At 32.5% G+C, this 21,298-nt stretch overlaps 2 long non-coding RNA genes across 2 annotated transcripts; one reads left to right on the forward strand and one right to left on the reverse strand.

The window, feature by feature from the left end:
* Positions 1-451: 451 nt before the first annotated feature.
* LOC143042070 (uncharacterized) lies at positions 452-12,353 on the reverse strand. Its single transcript, XR_012967873.1, has 4 exons — positions 12,224-12,353; positions 6,207-6,338; positions 3,096-3,869; positions 452-2,129 (listed from the first exon to the last, which is right to left on the reverse strand). It is a non-coding gene; the product is annotated as an uncharacterized LOC143042070 (long non-coding RNA).
* A 1,468-nt stretch (positions 12,354-13,821) lies between these two features.
* On the forward strand, positions 13,822-21,139 carry LOC143042071 (uncharacterized). Its single transcript, XR_012967874.1, has 4 exons — positions 13,822-13,992; positions 15,973-16,104; positions 17,379-18,199; positions 18,850-21,139. It is a non-coding gene; the product is annotated as an uncharacterized LOC143042071 (long non-coding RNA).
* Positions 21,140-21,298: the final 159 nt, after the last annotated feature.

The following is a 21,298-nucleotide window of genomic DNA, read 5'->3' on the forward strand; positions in this document are numbered from 1 at the left end:
GTTCGTATGAATCGGTGGTTGAAGGTTTGTGCTCTGTTGTGTTGTATTTTTCCTGTTACTAGGGTGATTTTCATATAATTCTCATAATGTAACATTGGACAAAATTAATTTGCCACTCCTCACCTTCAAACTTATATAAGACTTATATAAGATGCAAGTCAAAAAAAAGAAAGAAAAAACACAAAAATACTGAACTCTGAAGAAAATCCTAGATGGAAAGTACTATAATGAAATAATGAAATGGCAAAATCAAAAGCTCAAACACATCAAACGAATGGATAATAATTATCATATTCCTTACTTGGTTCAGGCATTTTCTCATGGTGGATTAAATTTGATTTAAAGCTATCTAAACTTCTCACTTGAATGTCAGTCAACAGTTATAGCAGATATTTGTGAGAGTCAGCTAGCATGTGCAAAATATGGATCACAAGACAGAATAAAAAAGAAATTCGAATGCAAATATCCCTTCATCTAATAACATACCTTTGTAACAAGAAATGATTGTAACATTATTCTGTTACGAAGTCTCCTGAACAACGTTGTAATTAATATTAACTGACAAGGACTCTTTCTATAATTCTTTAAACTTAATAGAATTTCAAATTTAAAAATAAGATAATTGTATACATTGAAACAGATATATTCACAGTTAAAGGTCAAGGTAATTTTTACACAAGTTTAGTTCATACTGATAAGGAGAGCATTTTAATACGTATTTCTCCTCATTCTTTATGTTTTTTTAATTCGAATCATGCAAGTTTAACTCATACCGACCAGGAGAGCATTTAAAATTGTATACATTGAAACAGATATATTCACAGTTAAAGGTCAAGGTCATTATTTTACACAAGTTTAGTTCATACTGATAAGGAGAGCATTTTAATACTATTTCTCCTCATTCTTTATGTTTTTTTTAATTCGAATCATGCAAGTTTAACTCATACCGATCAGGAGAGCATTTAAATGCGTTTCTTTCTGCATTCTTTATGTTTTTTTTCTATTCGAATCATGCAAGTTTAACTCATACTGATCAGGAGATCATTTTAATACGTTTCTTTCTGCATTCTTTATGTTTTTTCAATTCGAATCATGCAAGTTTAACTCATACTGATCAGGAGAGCATTTTAATACGTATTTCTCTGCATTCTTAGTCTTTTCTTCTATCTCTTTTAGTTCAGAATCAGGCAGTAAACACTGTAGAAAATCTTTCATTGATAAATAGTTATGTATAGATGCTGGAACGACAGTTTTAATTGATTTCAAAAATACGACATATTTTGCTACTCTATATGTTGACCTGAAGAAACGACGACATATGTTTTTAAGTGACTGCGGTTTACCAATCCAATCAACATACTTTGCCAAGTCTTCTTCGGACTTTCCAATACTTGATCTTAATAAATTGTTTGTAAGGAATTCCATTTTGTTTGCATTAAGGTGATTGCCTGCAACATCATAAATCATATCAAGAACATCGGATTCTGCAACAGTTGTTATCATATGTCGATATATTCCCTTTGTATAAAACTTTAGTATTGCATCGAACTTTAATTTTGCGTTTGAGCTTATTAATAAATAGAAGAATATAGGTACACGTCTGTCGTCATGGTGGAGTTTTTCCATAAAATATGAAGCATCACACCCTCGTAATAAAAAATATTTTATAATATCATACTGCATGTATTCGTACCTGAAAGCACTCTCAAACGCATCAAACGGCAAATAAGAGCACCTACCACTTTCACATGCCTGGTGAATGATTGGTAACGGGTCAATGGAAGGGAAAAGATATGACATACGTCTAAATACACCATGATTGATAAGGCAAACCAAAATGGGATAACCATTATCATTTTTACGAAAGGCTTTCCTCGATTCCAAAACTTTGCAAACATCGTCATACGCCAAATATTCAGCCCATTTTAGGACTGTAATTCTAAGAAAAGTTGCATTGACATTAAATCCACGATTTACAAAAAGCTGGACAACATTAGGATCTCCTGAAAACACAGCCTTAACCATCAGTTCATCTAATGTTCTTGTCATATGTACATCTTGTTTTCTTTTCAGGAACTGTCGATAAAACTTTGTGTCCCTCAAAACTTTATGGTAAATTGAATAACAACCTGAAATATTTAGATACATGTATCAAAATTTGAAATGTCTAGAAATTGACAAAGAGGATCGGTTGAAAACATAACTGTACGACAAAAGAGATGATTTCAGTTTCCCCAATTATGAACTTTCCATTTCTAAGTAGCAACATACCAGCAGCACCTGCATACGGAGTATATATCTCCAAATTGATACGATATTCCCGTAATTGCATTTCCTATCACGATTTTCTTGATAGAGGATTGCTGCTCACAAGGAAGCTATTAGACCAAGAGTTCCAAAAGGTGAAGTTGAAATAATCCCTTCGTAAATTTTACGGACGCCATCACGGGTTGGTTGACCGTTATGGAATATATATATTAACAAATGATATCGGATATGTTTCTTACGTCGTAACTACAATCCCCTTACCTTTCATGAATGTGACCTACCGAATTAGACTATTGACCGGATTTGTTATAACATAAGCAACACGCGTACGACGGGTGCCACATGTGGAGAAGGATATGCTTACCCTTCCGGAGCACCTTCGATCAGACCCTAAATTTTGGTGGGGTTCGTGTTGCTTATTCTTTAGTTTTCTATGTTGTGCTTATGTTCTATTGTTAGTCTGTTTGTCTTCTTTCATTTTTAGCCAGGCGTTGTCAGTTTATTTTCGATTTATTAGTTTGACTGTCCCTCTGGTATCTTTCGTCCCTCTTTTATACTAATATACTGTTAAACTGATATACTGTTATACCGTTATACGTTTTCTCTTTATACTGATATACTATTATACTGTTATACTGATATACTAATATACCGTTATACTGATATACTATTATACTGTTATACTGATATGTTATTATACTGATCTACTGATATACTATTATACTGTTACACTGATACACTATTATACTTTCATACTGATATAATATTATACTTTTATACTGATAAACTATTATACTGTTATACTTTTAAAGGTATTCGTGTCTTACCTCTTTGGTAGGCGTAATGAAAGAGATAGTTATATCCCCCAATTGGTATCTTTTTAGGCGACAGAAGAAGCTCTGCTTCTACTTCCCTTTTTTCTTCAATGCATTTTCCAAGTTTCTTGGCCCAAAGCTCCCATGTCATCAGTAACTTATCATGGCACAAGTTATTATGAAATGGTAAAAGCGTTGTAAATCCATTGAATTGATTCGTCATTAGTGCCACGTAGAGTTCGCCATGTCGTAAGCAATCAAAACTTACCAAACATGGTTCACGGAACGTTAAGTCTTCTGGAAAATGCGGAAAGTTTTGTGCAATCATCTTTGCCATAGAAATCCTATAGTTCGCAACTGCAAACAACACGGGAGAAATATGATGCTTTACAGAAATCATGTCCTCAATTTTCACTTTCATGGTAGTGTAAAGAGGTAAAACTGCTTTAAGTATTTTAAATTTGCAATACAGTATTAGTAAATGGATTAAATATACACCAGCACTAGGTCTAGAGATATGTCTTACATTATTCGTTATATCGCTGGTATCCCAAACTTCAAAAATTTCGGTTGATGTGATTTCTTGCTTACAAGAAACACTTAGTCCATATTTGGCAAATATCAAGTGTGGACACATGCCATATGCAATACTTATTTCTAATCTGCTTATCATTTCATCTTCATCTATACCTTCTTTTCTACATATTTCCAAATCTTGCGAACAGGAGCAGTTCCTCCTATCATGCAAAGTTTTGGTTCCATTCTCTATAGTACAAGTGTCGGTCTCTGAAAAACACGAAAGTAGTGATATAACCACTTGCATATCTATTAATGTCAGAATTTCGAACTATAATTATGTTCTTCAATTCTATAGATTGAGCTTTTGGTATGAAAGTCCATACCTACTACTGCAACATGTGAAATGATAGTTTTTTTGGTTGTTTTTAATGTTTATTGATCTTTTTGGTGTTCAAACTACAGTGCATACATACGTTTTTACAATACAGAAGTAAAAGACATGATATGTATGGCACTGTTATACTATTAGTAAAAATTTACAAGTAAATTAAAAGATGTAACTAATGATAGTTTGACAGAAGTCTATAAAATAAAAAAGGACTTAGAATTTTTTTTAAAGGTTTCAATAGACGAGAAAATTGATGATGAAAGATTAAAATAAGTTCATAAAACATATTTAAAGCTAACGTAATACGGAATATATATGGGGTCCATATGAAATTTGCTGACCCAATATATACCGTATAAGGTCAGTATCACACTATGTAACTAAGAAGAGTAGTTAAGGACGTGTAATATTATTTAAGTTTTTAAATTAATACAGATATAAGAAGATGTGGCATGAGTGCCCTTGTGTCAACTCTCAATACAAGTCACAATTATTAAAATGAACCATTAAAGGTCAAACTACGGTCTTTTAACACGGCGCTTTGCCCACACCAAATACCAAACAAACTATTAAGGGCTCCAAAATTAACAAATGTCAAATCATTCAAACCAACGGTCTATTTATAAAGAAAACGAAAAACGAGAAACACTTATGAACAACATCAACAAACGACATTTACTAAACATAAGCTTCCTGACTCGGGACAGGTGCAAACAAAAAATTTTCGTTATAAAGGGGGGTAAGAATGACCGATACCAAATGGACACCGTCATCATACAAATAACGTGCTTTGTGGCAAGTAACCTCAGAAAATATTCTTATAAACAAATGAAGGTGCACAATGTCATTTTACACTAAAAATTCGCAATATCATTTTAAGGGTTTAATTAAGAGATTCAAGTGCACATCTATGTGCTTTAAACATATAGTATACGCATTCCAAATATGACCTGGAAAATTGTTAAAATGAAGAAATCAAATAGAAGATGGACACATACATCATGTGCATAGGGCCGGGTTTGTGAATGTTTCATACACTTTTGTCAAGCGTTTATATATCAAGAAGAAGTTGTGAACACAAAAGTACAAACGTGGGACAAAAAAAAAACAAACAAACGGACGGACTCCAGAATCAATATAACCCGTCCTTCTTGACAAAGCGGTGTCGAAAAATGTTAAAAATTACAACAAAATGACTTTTAAGATACGCTTCTGAAATTTGTAGTAGAAACAATGCAAAAATTGTGTAGGGGAGGGATTTGTATGGTATTAATTTTAAATTTGTGTACTAAGAAAGCACAAAATGATTTGTTTTTGGCGTTGGAAACGATAAATATGATATTTGTTTTGAAGAGGTAAACAGTAAAACACAACTTAAGTAATAATCCTTTTTAAATAAAAACCAATGGCACTATTACGGCTTCATTTTATATACTAGAACACACCCGTGATATCGCGGGTCCGTGACTGAATTAAACATGTTAAAGTATATAACTATGCGCAAGCCTTACTTTAGTATTAGTATTTTTTAATCAACAGCATTGTCCTATATTAGTTATAAATAAAGTTGAATTATTTGATTCGCTGTTTTACGTCATGGCTGCTAACAAATTGAAAACTGTACCTATACGCCTTATTTTTAGTCCGGATTTTTAGTATATGTATTGTTATCTTAGAAAGTCTTACTGATTAAAATACTACAATAGGTAACAATTTGACAATTTAGTAGTGTCAACCCTGTGATTAAGACCCGTGTATATAGCATATTAATTAATCCTGAATACACCGTTTGGTGGTGCACCTGTCAGATGCGGAACGTACAGATAAAGTAGAGAGTCTTACTGATTAAAATACTACAATAGGTAACAATTTGACTATTTAGTATTGTCAACCCGGTGATTATGACCCGTGTATATAGCATATTAATCCCGAATACACCGTTTGGTGGTACGCCTGTCAGATGCAGAACGTACAGATAAGCTAATAAGTAACAGGTGAATATACTATTGGTATCGGTATCGGAATCGACCCGGAACTTCTTAATTTTTGGCAATATTAATTACGTTGAAAACAAAAGGGCCTGGAGTGGTGTAATTTTTAATCTACACCTTTGTACTATATTAGTTATATATAAAGTTGAATTCTTTGATTCGTCGTTTTTACGTGATGACGGCTGACAAATTGGACCTCGTCATTTTAGTATTATAGATACTTACCAAACCAAAACATGCATGATATTACCCAAGGATGCTCTCTTATAAATTTGATAACATCCTCTTCCGGTTTATTTTTTACTGCAAGCAAGAACTCGTACTTTTCTTTACGTGTCAGTTTCACTCTATCCGCCACTAAAAATACAACGGATGGAAAATATAGGAATGATCATACAGAAACATATAGATATAATAAGATGTAGTATGAGTTCCAATGAGACAACTCTCCATTCAAGTCACAATTTGTAATATTAAACCATTATACGTCAAAGTACGTATCTTGGCTCACACCAGTTAGCAAGCTATAAAGGGTCACCAACATGACTAGTGTAAAACCATTCAAACGGGAAACCAGCAGTCTTATCTTAATAAAATCAAGAGGCTGACAAGTGACATTAAACCGGATTTTATGCAGAGGTCGAACCCTAAACATTTAAGAAAGTATGGATAAAACATTAAAGCTTATAACAGTTCCGAAATTTGATTGTGATTGCATGTTAAAAAAGATTATTATATTATAAATAATGAAAAAGATACTTGAAAACAGTATTCTGTAAAAATGAGAGCGCCAGCCAATGTAGAATGATGAAATAAATATAAGGATACGCACAGTAAAACTCCGAGTCCGATGTCAAAACAGATAACAGAATGAACTATAATCAACATGACAATGATACATACATTAATAAAGGACTTCTAGCAGTTACTGAAATGCCAGCTTCAGCCCTAAATTGGACTGATTGACAGACAATGTGTTAGTCATATGTAAATCAATCACAATCCCTCCCGTACGGGTTTTAAGATCATACTATAAAAAAAATATATAAGAAGAAGATAACTTGTACCATGCCAACAACTGGTTTTAGAATGCATTTATAATTATGTAATTCCGATTCAAAGACTCTATGAGTGAATCAATATTAATTCCAAAATGTGCCGTCATTAACCGACGTACGAACCTACATAAGGACAAAGTTTAAAGTGAATGCCTCCGCCGCTACGGATGAACATAAAAATTACATTAAAGAGATTGATCATATATAGTCACATTCTAACTTTATAAACAGCCATTTGATTAGATGCTTGAATTTTTCTTAAAGAGATTATGAGGCAAAGTGATATAATGGGCAGAGAACAGATACAAAACCAGCATGTTAAGCATGTAATTAAGTTCAAACTGCAAAGAATATGGCATTTATATCGTTTTTTGCCTGTGACCTTTTGATGTTGGTTTTTACACGTTGACCTACGTAAGAACAATATGAGGTTTATGTATACATGATATTAAGATATGTGGTTAACAGTAAAGAAATTAATGGTCCCAAAAAATAATGATTGAATAGAGAAAGTTTAGCAAAAACATATAGAATAAAAAAATAATGGGGTGCAAAAGTATAAAGGATAACCATAGAGGTATAATTAAAGGTTCATACATCTATGTTTATACATCTATGTGTATACATCTATGTTTATAGCTGTATAAACATACATGTATAAACTTTGAATCTTTTTTATTAGACGAAACGCGCGACTGGCGTAAATACAAAATGTAATCCTGGTATCTATGATGAGTTAATTTACAACCAATGGGTCGATGCAACTACTGGTAGAGTTTGAATTCCCCGAGGGTATCACCAGCCCAGTAGTCAGCATAGAAATGAATTTATCATTGATATGGTCATATTCATGATATTGATATATTTGTATTTTTTGTGGAAAATAGTTTTTTAGGTAAACTTAGTGATTATCCGTTATATAACAATCATTTGCAAATCGAGTTGTAAATGCATCAAAACATTATTCAATGCAAATACCAATTATTAAAAGAAAAGCGAATAATGATATTGATATATTTGAAATTCTTGTTTTCAAATTGGCCACAATCCAAGATAGCCACCAGTACTTCAATATCCAAAGTCCTCAGATGATAGTCTTTGTCATTAGTGATTACTCTACCAAAGACGATCAAAACTGGTGAAGCTATTAATTATTTTTATGATTTCTGTTGATTGATTGAGGCCATTTTAAATTGGGCGCCAAGAGCAGCCATATATATTGTCTGAATAGACCACTTTCGAGTTCATCCGTCACCGGCAAAAACTCGTCAATTATACGCGCCTTTATGACGTCATTTACCAGATAGAGGGGGTCGCCTGTATCCCTGCACTATTTACGTTCATCAAGCGTCTTAGTGATCGTCATTGTGCAGGATAAGCTAGAAATAATGGTTGTTCTGTAGGTACATTATGACAATTCCCTAATGACAGCAATGCTGATTGTCAATTTTGAGAATTCAATTTGCCGAATAATTCGTACAATATAGAATTATAGTTTTCCAACCACTCGCTCAACATTGGAATGGAAGTGACGACGCCCCTAAACGCACAAATGACGTTCACTAAAACCAGAGTTTTTGACGGAAATGCACCGAACTCGAAAGTTGTCTATTGGGTGCATAGCTATAAATGTTTGTTATGACCTACACTTAAACTCTGCAAAGTTTGATGTTTTTACCACAATCTTAACAATTGTTTCACAACTCAATGCTCTTCAACTTCGTACTTTATTTGGCCTTTTAAACTTTTTTGAATTCGAACGTCAATGATAAGTCATTTGTAGATGAAACGATCGCGTATAAAACTCTGAATCTTTTTTACTAGACGAAACACGCGACTGGTGTAAATTCAAATTTTAATCCTCGTATCTATGATAATTTTATTTATACATCTTTGTCTATACATCCATTTTTAGATGGTGACGTTCCATTGTCACCATCTTACGGTGTTTATATATCTCAACTTGTACGATTCGCTCGTGTATGTAACAATGTTTTAGATTTTAACGAGAGAAATTTATGTATTACTGAAAAATTATTACACCATGGTTTTCGATATCACAAACTAGTCAAAACATTTACTAAATTTTATCATCGGTATAAGGACATCATTCGTAAATATAGCTCAACATGCAGACTTCTTATGCGTTCAGGTATTTCACATCCAATTTTTTTTATGGAAATATTCTTTATAAAGCACAAAAATGTCAGTATTCACCTCAGAAACTAACAAAACCTTTAAATAGACTTATCAAGAAGGGATATAGTTACGATACTGTTGTCAGGTCACTAAAGATTGCTTATTTTGGCGTTAATATTGATTCACTTATAGGGTCTTTGCATCGGAACTAAACACATTTATTAAAAAAACAGTTGTTGGCATGACACGAGTTATGTTCTTCTCATATATGTTATGATGGTATGATACTAAACCCCTAACGGGAAGGATTGTGCCTGATATTCATATGATGAAATCATAATCTTTCAATCAGTTTAATTGAAGTCTGGAGCTGGCATGTCAGTTAACTGCTAGTAGTCTGTTCTTATTTATGTATTATTGTCATTTTGTTTATTTTCTTTGGTTACATCTTCTGACATCATACTCGGACTTCTCTTGCATTGAATTTTAAATGTGCGTATTGTTATGCATTTACTTTTCTACATTGTCTAAAGGTATAGGGGGAGGGTTGAGATCTCATAAACATGTTCAACCCCGTCGCATTTTGCGCCTGTCCCAAGTCAGGAGCCTCTGGCCTTTGTTAGTCTTGTATTTTTTTAATTTTAGTTTCTTGTGTACAATTCGGAAATTAGTATGGCGTTCATTATCACTGAACTATTATATATTTGTTTAGGGACAGCTGAAGGACGCCTCCGGGTGCGGGAATGTCTCGCTACATTGAAGACCTGTTGGTGACCTTCTGCTGTTGTTTTTTCTATGGTCGGGTTGTTGTCTCTTTGACACATTCCCCATTTCCATTCTCAATTTTATCTTTGTTTAAACATCTATATTTATACATCTATGTGTATACATTTATGTGTATACATCTATGTTTAAACATCTACGTTTATACATCTACGTTTATACATCTGTTTATACATCTATGTGTATACATCTATGTTTATACATCTATGTTTAAACATCTACGTTAATACATCTATGTTTAAACATATATACGTTTATACATTTATGTGTATACATCTATGTGTATACATCTATGTGTATACATCTATGTTAATACATCTATGTATATACATCTATGTGTATACATCTATGTGTATGCATCAATGTGTATACACTTATGTGTATACATATATGTGTATACATGTACGTTTATACATCTATATTGATACATCTATTTGTATACATCTATGTTTATACATCTATATATCGAAAAGAAGATGTGGTATGATTGTCAATGAGACAATTGTCCACAAGAGACCAAAATGAAACAGACATTAACAACTATAGGTCACCGTATGGCCTTCAAAAATAAGCAAAGCCCAAAGCGCATAGTCAGCTATAAAAGGCCCCGATAAGACAATGTAAAACAATTCAAACGAGAAAACTAACGGCCTTATTTATATAAAAAAAATGAACGAAAAACACATCCGTATGTTTATACATCTACGTTTATACGTCTACGTGTATACATCTATGTTTATACATCTATGTTTATGCATCTATGAAATTACAGTGAAAAATATGAAGAAAAAAAAAATATAATACTGATTACAGAAATGTACAATGTTTAAAGTAAAGAAATCATACGATTACAGATAAATTTTGATTTATAGTCATACAATGTCATTATTTTAAGGATTCATGATTAAATAATAAAGAAACTAGAGGCTCCCAATAGCATGTGTCGCTCACCTGCATCTACTGTTGTTTTCGATATCATGTAAAATAAGTTTAAAACCATAATTGATAGTGTAAGATACCCTAATATTAATTGAGGCAATTCTGTTAGCCCAGTGGTTAAACAAAAGCAGGTCCTCCCATTGTAGTCTTATAATAGTTACTGAAGACCCCTTATTCAAATTAGTTTTAAAGTTGTGACATTTGCAATAGGTTTTTTTCTATTGTAGACCCCATATGTTTTATTTAGCCTTTGCAGACATGTCGGTTGGATGACAGGCGCATTTGACATATTCTTCAATCAAAATACTTTATTTAAAATTGGTGCTAACTTTTATTCTATTTGGACGAGTAGATTAAGTGGTAAATCTTTTGTAAAATATTCTACAAATTTACGAAAAAAATGATATAAAGGGCAACAACTTCATAAGGAATCAATTGAAAATTATGGTCATGTTGACTTATTTGTAGATCGTACTTTGATGAATATTATTGCTGTTTACACTTTATCTCTATCTATAATAATATTAAAAATATTATAATAAAAAAAAAAACTGCATAATTTATCTAAAATACCAATTCATGGGCAGCCACCATACAACAGGTTGTCTGGTAAGTCTGCAAATTTCAGGGCAGATACATGTATATATCAACCTGAAAAAACAGTTGTATACACGTGTCAGATTTGGCTAAAAAGAGCTGGGACGAAAGATACCAAAGGGACAGGCAAACTTATGAATCGAAAATGAACTGACGACGCCATGGCTAAAAAGAAAAAGACATACAGACATGATATTACACATGTCACAATATAGAAAACTAAAGATTAAGCAACACGAACCCCACCAAAATCTGGATGTGGTCTGAGATGCTCCTTAAGGGTAAACAGATTCTACTCCACATGTGGCACCCGTCTCAATGCTCAAGTTATTGCTAATCCGGTAAATGATCTAATTCGGTAGGCAACATTCGTGAAAAGGGAAGGGGGTTGTAGTTATGGCATGAGGAACATATCCGATATCATCTGTGAAACGGTTATAGGACACATTTCTAAATACTTTATTGATGATTGTAGCCAAACGTCGTTAAATTTAAGCCAGCAGTTTTGTCAGAAGATTTTTGTTTTGTTTAATTTAACAGACGACGACGGCGGACGATGGACACAAAATGCTGAGAAAAGACCATTTAGCCAAATGGTCAAGGTGATTTTAAAGAAATGTCAGACTCAATCCTGACTCTCATATTCACACTAAAGAAACATTAATACATCCGTTCAAACAGAAACACAAATAACATACGTTAAATTAAATGTTTGTCTGTACTTACACCAGTTAAACCGTTTACCATACTCGGAATATGGATTGAGTAGGAAATCAACACTGTAACAATACATCCTTTCAGTTTCATTACCTACATAATCATAGCAAACACTAAGCGAGACAACTAGTTAGTTTGATGATAAACGTCTGTTATCTTAATAATCTCATATATAAAATAAAATCTATACGTCAAAGTTCAATCATGATAATGAATATGTGTATTTTCGTCGACCCATAATAACTTTTAATCAACCGTAATCAGAGTTATATGAGTGTTTCTATTGAAATGTTTAGAATACATTAGTTTATCATTATACTGTAATGCGGGTCTAAATGCGTTATCGTGTGTTATATCTACATGATATAATGAAAACAACGTTCAAACCTAGCCCGGCCATTGACATGATTGACGATTGCTAAATAAGTGGATCACAAGATGTAACATTTTATAATTCATCTTGCGGTTTTTTTTTCAACCAGTTAGTACAACCAAAACAGTGTCCAGATGAAATCCTGACTCGTCATTAAGGTTTATGTACCCTTCTGTAGCCATTTTTGTACGAATTTTTTAAACATCAATTGTATCAAAACTACAGATATAACGAATAATAGAGATAGGCCATTTTGAACATATACTAGGGGGAAACTTGATGCAAAGCATTGTTATTTACTGTTGAATTGCATTTAATAGAAAAAGAGTACTTTGTGGCAAATAAACCAAGATTTTTATAGAAAATCCACAGCCTTTAATACAGATTTTTGTTATAAAATTTGAAACATAGATTACTCACTTGCTTTTCTATGATGTGCTAGTGTTTGTTTTTTACAAAAAGTTCTAACCAACCTGTAAATTCCAAAATACCTCGTGCAGAGTAACCAAATTCGAGCGCACCCTAAAAGGTGTACTTGATTTGGTCCATATTTTTATTTGTTCTAACCAATAACTACATTAATGAACTTGTTTTAAGGAAATCAATGCTAGCACTGCTTGTAATAATCCTATATCTATCAGTCATCAAATTGCCAAATATGATAGAATAAGGATAAAGGCTGTGGATTTTCTATAAAATTTCCATATGTTTAGCATTGAAGCAACGCAAGGGTACATAATCCTTAAATAACATTAAATTCAAGACAAATATTGAAATGTCACTTCCGCAGCAAACACAATTTTCCCACACATGTTTTGATGTTATTAAATATTTGTTTAACATATTTTTGCCACTGTTGGGGGAGTTTTGTCCACCGAGGGCATCACAAGCCCAGTAGTAAGCACTTCTGTGTTGACTTGAGTTATCATTTATCTGTTCATAATTATAAATTGACTGTTTACAAAACTTTGAATTTTTGAATTTCTAAGGTTTTTCTACCTCTATTTTTTTTTTACCTTTATAAGCTCTATTTAGTACAACTTTTAGGCAGTTTTAGTCCTCAATGCTCGTCAACTTCGTACTTTGTTTAGCCTTTATAATATTTTTTATTCTAGCGTCAATGATGAGTCTTTTGTAGACGAAACGTGCGTCTGGCGTAAATATAAATTTTCAATTCTGGTATATATGATGAGTGTATTTGCAGTTGTCTCCCTTCTATTAACACCTGATCGATACACAGAAGTCAGATAAAAAACATGTATGCAGACGACCGTCGAAAAACATATAATATATAAGTGATTACAAACATTTTGATAAAACAAAATTATACATTTGCTTCAAGCGAGAGTGAATTCACGTAATGAGTACACAACATTCAAACGAATGGAATATTCTTTTAATTATGGTAAGAGTTAAACTGTTTACATTTACCTTGTTTATATATAGTGCATCAACCATGTGTATTGATTTGAATTAGTAATGCGAAGATAATATAATCATGCGATAGGAAAAGTCATTCGAATTTATAATTCATAATCAATGAACTTTTATATAAAACACATGGTTTTTGAGTGGTTGAATTGAGTATGATTGCTTCGCGAGTCAATATAACGTATGTGCATGCTAAAAATTTCAATATGTGCATGCATGCCTTAATATCATGTATAAAAAAGAAGATGTGGTATGATTGCCGATAAGACAATATGTTGGTTTAAACTATTGGATTTAACTTTTGTGTTTTAGGAACATGTATGTATAAAATAAAAAAAAATTTTAATTTTAATACGTCATGTCTATACGTTTTAAAAAAGTTTCCAGCACTTTCAGAATCTTCATTCCGGCTGTAGGTTTGTATAGAAATAATTCATGTTTACGGCACGTAATCTTGATTCCTGTAAGACTGTGGGTATCTTAAATATTTTGTGCAGTATAAAATCAAACTCTTTCATCCGTTTCCTCAACATATGTTGGCAGTGACGATGTCTACATTTTGGTCACATGGTGATGGAAGTCACGTGAAAGATTAAACTCAAGACAGTTCCCCAGAACACCCGTTTTGTTATACTAACATCTTTTTTCTATGTGTTTTGATGCACTTTTTTTGTAAATTGTCATGTGATCTGATGTTTTCAACCGTCTCGTTTATGCCAAAAATATGTCTTACAGCTTTTGTCTTTTGATTGTTAAACGAAAAAAAAAAGGTTCTTTAAAATTGATAAATCTGGGTGGAAACACGAGTTTTGGACTTACACTGAACAAATGGGTAGAATTGGAATTATGGCCTAGAAACCCCAAAAAATGTTGATCCAAATGATCTTCTTTAACAATACAAAAACACTTAAATGCCATGATATGGCAAATTTTCACAAATTTGCAGATTTAAAATGTTTGACTTAATTTCAGATGAATATAAAAAAAAAAAGAAGATGTGGTTTGATTCCTAATCATACAACTATTTACCAAAGGTTAGACAAAGTGGATGTTAGAAATTGATGACAACTGTACGGCTTCAACAATGAGACGAAGCCCATAGTCGGCTATAAAACCCCAGACATGAACAATATGAAAAAAATCATGAGAAAACTAGCCGGCCTATTTTGTAACAAAACAATTTACAAAAAAAACCACACAAATATGACAGAAACTACTGACACTTCAGACTCCTGTCTTATGACAAACTTAAAAAAAATAGGTGGGGGAAAACATGTATGTGAGCTCTTAATCCCCCCCCCCCCCAACCCGGGACATTGATGTAACAGCAAAACACCAGAACACACTATGAAAAACAGTTGAAAAAGGTTGAACTCAGAAGATCGAAACAAAGAAAATCATTCAACAAAAACACAGTTGAGGGATATAGGAGGGTACATATCCATACCTCACCCGTAACAACACTTTGCTAATGTTTTACGTTGCATGCATTTTTGAATAAGACCAAGTGCAAAAGTCGATAACATTTTGACTTTCAATTTTAATTCCTTCGCTCAAATGTTGCGAACATTGTAGACCTGAAATTTGACCATACAACTGTAGTATACACACATGATTGATAAGTAAGAAATACACCTCATCACTAATCCCGGCTGACCCGGCCGCTTGAACTTTTGACGCATACAACAATCACTTTTCCATTGTGGCGTCAGATATTTTGTTTTATGACGTCAAAATTGTACAGGAACCTGTGTGATTTTCAGTAATGGCGGACAAATAGCGATAAGGTGTATAAGAAAATGGATAGAAGAATTTATTTTATTGTCAGTCATTGCATATTGTGTTGCTTTTTTATTAGTCATATATATATATTACAATTTACATGCATAAAAGTACAAAGGTAAGGAGCAATTTTTCCTTCGTATATATATGCTAACAAAGTTATCCATTGCAGATTTGTATTTCCGTCAGTTGTCTAGGAAAGAGAAATGCAATATTTTCAATGATATTCGAAACGACACGGATGATGAATTAATTAGAAAGTTCAAGGATAATCCACTATACTTGTCATGTTTGTTTTGGTTTGGTAAGTAATTTTGACTCTTTTGTTGTACATGACGTATCATATATATATGTATTGTTACGAAATGGGGGTCCCTTGGAATGGAACTTGTTTTCCCTAAAATTGTGTGATGATGTTTTTAAAAACTTACCGTTAATTGACTGTTCCTATTATATATTTCTTGTGTAACTATGTTTGTTAACTTTTTATTATTCTTTTCTATGTTTTTACAATCGGAACAGCTGTGAATTGTTTACTTCAAATGACGTACAACACAATGACGTCATAACCTATTTTTGTTATGACGTCGGCTTTAGATTTTGTAATTTCGGTGAATTGCAAGCCAAATCGGTACATTGGTTTAAGTATAAATACGGTGGAGAAAATGGATAAGACTTCAGTACGACTTTACCCTGGTCAAGTAACACACGCTAATTCCAAGCGATTTAAATATAATATTTATTATATACATGTACCGAAACCATTTACCAGACTAAGTAGTAACCAGACTACTTCCGTATTATGTGGGCTTGTTAATTCTTTAACAAGTTGCATTTAGATAATAACTTCTTGGGAGAAACGTTATCTTTTGACATTGAATTTGATTTACCATTTGCCGATAACTAAACTAAACTTTTGAGGTATTAATATTTCCGCTATCCATTTTCTTTACGATATTCTAATAAAATAAGGTATTTATTTGTTAGACTAGAATACTGTTAAACTATATACTATTTGTATAAATTGTAGATATTTAACGCATCTTAAAGTTAATACAAGTTGATTTTTATTTAACGAGTCTGTTATTCTTACAAAAACCTAAACAGAACCAAACTAAGATCTACCAGAATACCACTAAGTATCACAAAACCTATACAGAACCAACCTTAGATCTACCGGAATACCACAAAGTACCAGGATACCAGAGTACCACGCTACCAAAGAAGGGTCGCCAGTTATAACTTTAGTTCATATATACTTATACATTGTTATAAAACACACTAAGGGTTACACATTTATAGTTTAACACCAAAGCCTGACCGCTCGGTTTTCGTTACAGTATATATATTCGTCTTTCAGTATTATGAAAAACTCACAAAAAAAAAATTATACCTGAAACATTCAGATGTGAGCGTAGAGTGTAAAAAAAAATAAAAACTTTTAAACAAATCCTGCTACACGTGTAGCATCCGCTAATATTGTCACGTGTTAACATCTACATGTTACGCATGTACTAACCTATTTATAGTCTTTCATAATGCTTTTTCTTCAGCATAAATGTTTTGCTTCATTTACAGAAATCCAAACAACTGACAAATCGATAGAAAATTGTGGATGCTCACACTATTTAGAAGGAGGATTTAAAGATGGTGTTTCAAAACAAACTATTTTAGATATTCTTGAAATAAGTATTTCGTATTGCATGTGTCCTCACGTTTTACAGAATCAGAGTTTTGCGCAGGTTACCAATCGAGATGACGATTCGTATGTCGATACGGAAAATCACACAAGTATGCCACAAGATATTTTTGAATCATGGAAATTGAAAAGATGTGATAAGAATTTTCCTCCATGTAATAAAAGAATACGTAACTCAGTGAAACAGGCGGCTGGAGTTTACTGGACTCACTTGGCTATCTTTTTTGGAAAGAATAAATTTCTTGTGTCCATGTTGAAATATTGCAAGAAAAAAATGTATGATGTACCTTTATTTACACTTCTACATCATTTGTCAGTACCGTTATTGTCCGTTTTGCATGAAAACTCTTCCATAATGTACGAAGTTGTATCGAACTACCCAAGATCTATATTAAGTGCTCCGATAAAGTGCACCGTAAACAAAAATGGAAGAGTGTTGAATTGTGATTATGGCACATTTTCTTTGGTTTTAGAGCTTACAATGATCACGATTTTAAAATGCTCTACAAGATTATTCGTAAGGATCGGTGTTTATTAAGAGAAGCGAACGTTAGCGGCATGGAGTTTTGTAATTTACTGAGTGACACGATGAATAACCTTATCATACACAAGCATGTAGATGACCTGGAATATTTACTTTCTGTAAAGAAATTACCATTAGAGTCTTACGTATCATTGTTTCATTTGATATACAAATCAGGTAATTTAAGACTCGTCTATATGAAGTATGGCGACTGTATGGTTCGAAACACAATATTTTCAAATAGTTATTGTTATATACTAAAATATAAGAAGACTTTGCCAATGAGACAACTCTCCATTCAAGTCAAAACTTGTTAAAAGTAAACCATTATACGTCAAAGTAAAGCCTTCAACACGAAGTCTAGGCTCACAGCAAACATCAAGTATCAAAAGGCCTTACAAAATGACAGTTTAAAATAAAATCACAAAATAATATATATATATTTATATACCGATGCCTGAGTGAAATTAAAAACAGAAAGTTCCTAATTAAATGGCAAAATCAGAAGCTCAAACAAACAAATAAAATTGAGAATGGAAATGTGGAATATGTCAAAGAGACAACAACCCGACGAATGAGCAGAAAAAATACGTTTACCTTAAGCTTCCGAAAATGAAAAATCTCTTCATTCGTACACATCAGATTGAAAACGATATTTATTATAGCATAAGAAGTTCAAGTGACTTTTTTTTTAGACTATATTAAAACTTATATCGAACAACTGATCATTATTTGCTTTCTTTCAGACGTTTGCATTATTTAAATATATATCACTATTTGATATGGTCTGACAATATTGATGTATCAATTTCTTGTTTTTGTTTTAGATGCAAGGTGGATTTATTCAACCATATTTGACAAATCAGATTTCTGTTCAAGATTTCTATCTTGGAAAACGAAAATAATTAAAAAAGAATCAAAGCTTTTGAGGGAAATATTGTTTACTTCAGTTCTGCATGGTGATACTGTTGCATTCAACAAATTTGTGGAATATGGGTTTAATGTAAATACAGAAGTTAACGAATGTAGTATTCTTGTCTGGGCCGAGCAGCTAAATTTTCCAGAAATTGTTGCGTTACTTTTGAAGGCAGGTGCACGGCGTGTAGCCAATCCAATGTACAAGGAATTTAAAAATGTAATAATAACGTATGAAGATTATTACGCTACATTAGCAGACCCAGAGTATAATCGTGTATCTATTCTCCATCGTCTATATGAAAATACTACCTCAAGCGTGTTTTTCGACACTAACCGAGCCCCTCTTACGTTGAATAGCGCTATTCCATCATTTCATGTCATCAAATATCTTCTTCTCCATGACAAAGGTTTAGGGAACATTGACGACTTCCTATTTACGTTGCCGTATCACCGATATTTCATACGTGATACACACATGTTTCATCTAATAATTAGATCTAATTCATCAATGCGACTTCAGGCCAATGATATAGATAGAATAGTAAAGTTTAAATCACTGAGTTTTAATTTAAACAACGATACATTATTTGACTTGCTGTCAGAAATAACTAATTATTCTCTGTCAACTGACGAAATAAAAGCTTTTGAAAGATTTACTTTAACCGAGTTACCTTGCCTACCAGTGAAAACGTTAAAAACTTTTTGTAGAAACAAAATCCGACAGCACTATATGGGCTACAAACTTTTCAAGTTTTTAGATATAATGAATGAACAAATTCCGTCATCTGTATGCAGTTTTCTTCTGAAGGAGGATGTTTTAAAGCTATTTTTATCAGACAAACAATTGAATAGAATGGATGAAGACTCGAGTGATGCAGATAAATACTTCGTTTAAAACTTCAAAGGTATTGTTTTATTGTATTATTATAATAACATGTTCATCATCAGTTGAAAATGGTTGATGTAAAAAGTAAAATAACAAAATTACTGAAATCCAAGGAAAATTCATTACAAAAAGTCCCTTATTAAATGGCAAAATCAAAAGCTCAAACACATCAAACGAATGGACAACAAATGTCATATTCCAGACTTGGTAAAGGTATTCCTTTATATAGCAAATGGTGGATTAAACCTGGATTGTTTTATATCTAGCTAAATCTCTCACTGTTATGATAGACAGGCGCATATACGTCAAGTGACGTTCAAAACAACTACAACGACATTCACATTGGTGCAAAATCTACCATTTCTTCTACATGTTCTAAACAAAAGCAAACAATTTGTATACGATTAAATGATTTTCTTTTTATTTCAAGCTTATTCAGAAATATTTGAGTACTATAGTTACACATTGTTCTAGTGACCTACCACGATATATGGCGAAGCTCGAATCTCCTTATTGAATTTACTGACCCATATATATATCGTATTATGCCACTAGCTAACAGTGTAACGAATTTGTCTTACCGACTTTCTTAATATGTGGTATTTAGACTACTTTAGTAGTTGCCTATCTAAGTGAGCAAGTCTTTAATATTAAGAACCGTCTACCAAATGTCTATACAAAAGCAAATTCCAACAATAAAAACGTATGCATTAATTTGATCGTTCAGATCAATTTCTCCGTCTATCGAAACCTTTAAGATGTTTCCGCAACACAGTGTTGTTTGTATGAAGGGACGTAACACCCTTTAAACCCCATATGAGATATACACGGTCTCCACGCAATAGCTTTGAACTAATCATATTTCTAGTAAGGAAAAGGAGCTAAAAAGTCTGATTTAACAACTATGTTATAAATCGAAAGAATGCTACAATAAACACTTTTGTTCGATATGGAAATATCGTCAAGTTATCGAAATTCCAATGGGAAATAACTGTTCACCGCGTAGTGGGAACCTGTTTTTATATTATGTGTTATAGAGAACTACATGTATAACGTAACATGTGAATAGTTTAGGTCTGCCGTTATCTTCTCCTTCTGTGAACATTTCGTGGTACGTTATATATTTTACTGGTAATAGGTTATAAATCATCCCAATCTCGGATGAACTATGAAATTCCGAAAATAACGCCAGATGATATAAATATTTTATTATAATAAAATAGCATTATTTATCTATTAATATTTTGTAAACGACTATCAATATGCAGTTTATCTACCTGAAGAATGCCTGAACTAATGAAACAGAGATCTTCACTGAGATAGCTGTGTCAGAAAATTTTAAATTGTTAACAGCTTGTGCAATACTGTTGTTGAATAGAAAAAAAAATAATGCATATTTTAATTACTAGTGATTATTTGCATGGAGACCATATAACAACTGACTTTTCTCGACTTTACTCAAATATTTTCAA

The sequence above is a fragment of the Mytilus galloprovincialis genome, chromosome 8 (genome assembly GCF_965363235.1).
Source record: "Mytilus galloprovincialis chromosome 8, xbMytGall1.hap1.1, whole genome shotgun sequence".
NCBI classification, from domain to species: domain Eukaryota; kingdom Metazoa; phylum Mollusca; class Bivalvia; order Mytilida; family Mytilidae; genus Mytilus; species Mytilus galloprovincialis.